We start from the raw sequence: 1,189 nt of genomic DNA on the forward strand, positions 1-1,189 counted from the left end.
GCTCTTGTTTTTTTTCTAAGTCTTTGCCTTTCTGGAGGGGGTGCAAATTCCGACACAGGATTACGAAAAGATGCAGAGAAGGTGCTGTTTCTGCGCATGTGTGCGGTGCGGTTTAGCGCTTTTGCGCATGCACGCACGGCGAAACCTGGAAAAATACTTTTGGGTTTGCCATGTACATATCCCGAAGGATACGTAACCGGAGGTGAACACAACTAGAGGTACCACTGTACTTTAAAAGGTCTAAGTCTTTTCCTGCCTGTTTTCCTGAAATTGGGATTTTTAATTATTTTTTAATCTTAAAAAGAGAGAACCTTGTTTCATGCAAACATCAGCTGTAAAAATGTATGTTAGTCCTGCAAGGTAAGTTAATGCAGAGAACTTGAGGTGTATTTTTAAATTTCTGTTGGGTTTCTGTTGTGGTGGGGAGAATTTGGGGCTTGTGATCGTTGCAAATCTTGGCCCTCACTTTTACATGGAAATAGGTCAAACAAGGGGCGAAGTTTGAAGCTTGTTGTTGTTTAGTCATTTAGTCGTGTCCGCCTCTTCGTGACCCCCTGGACCAGAGCACACCAGGCCCTCCTGTCTTCCACTGCCTCCCGCAGTTTGGTCAGACTCATGTTTGTAGCTTCGAGAACACTGTCCCACCACCTCGTCCTCAGTCCCCTTCTCCTTGTGCCCTCCATCTTTCCCAACATCAGGGTCTTTTCCAGGGAGTCTTCTCTTCTCCTGAGGAGGCCAAAGTCTTGGAGCCTCAGCTTCAGGATCTTTCCTTCCAGTGAGCACTCAGGGCTGATTTCCTTCAGAATGGAGAGGTTGGATCTTCTTGCAGTCCATGGGACTCTCAAGAGTCTCCTCCAGCACCATAATTCAAAGGCATCCATTCCTCGACGATGAGCCTTCTTGATGGTCCAGCTCTCACTTCCGTACATCCCTACTGGGAAAACCAGAGCTTTAACTATATGGACCTTTGTTGGCAAGGTGATGTCTCTGCTATTTAAGATGCTATTTGAAGCTACCCACATTTTAAAATGGCCATTGTTAATGAGATGAGGGGGGAATATTCTTGGTGCGCAAATAATTTCTAGTCCTTTATCTCAGATAAGCAGGAATCATTGTTTGAATTTCTTATTTTATTGGCTGTTATGGGAAGGGTGCTGCAAGACTCGCTTAGTACCATAAGGGGGCAGCC

Source organism: Podarcis gaigeae, assembly GCF_964106915.1.
Source record: "Podarcis gaigeae genome assembly, chromosome: 13".
Lineage (NCBI taxonomy): Eukaryota > Metazoa > Chordata > Lepidosauria > Squamata > Lacertidae > Podarcis > Podarcis gaigeae.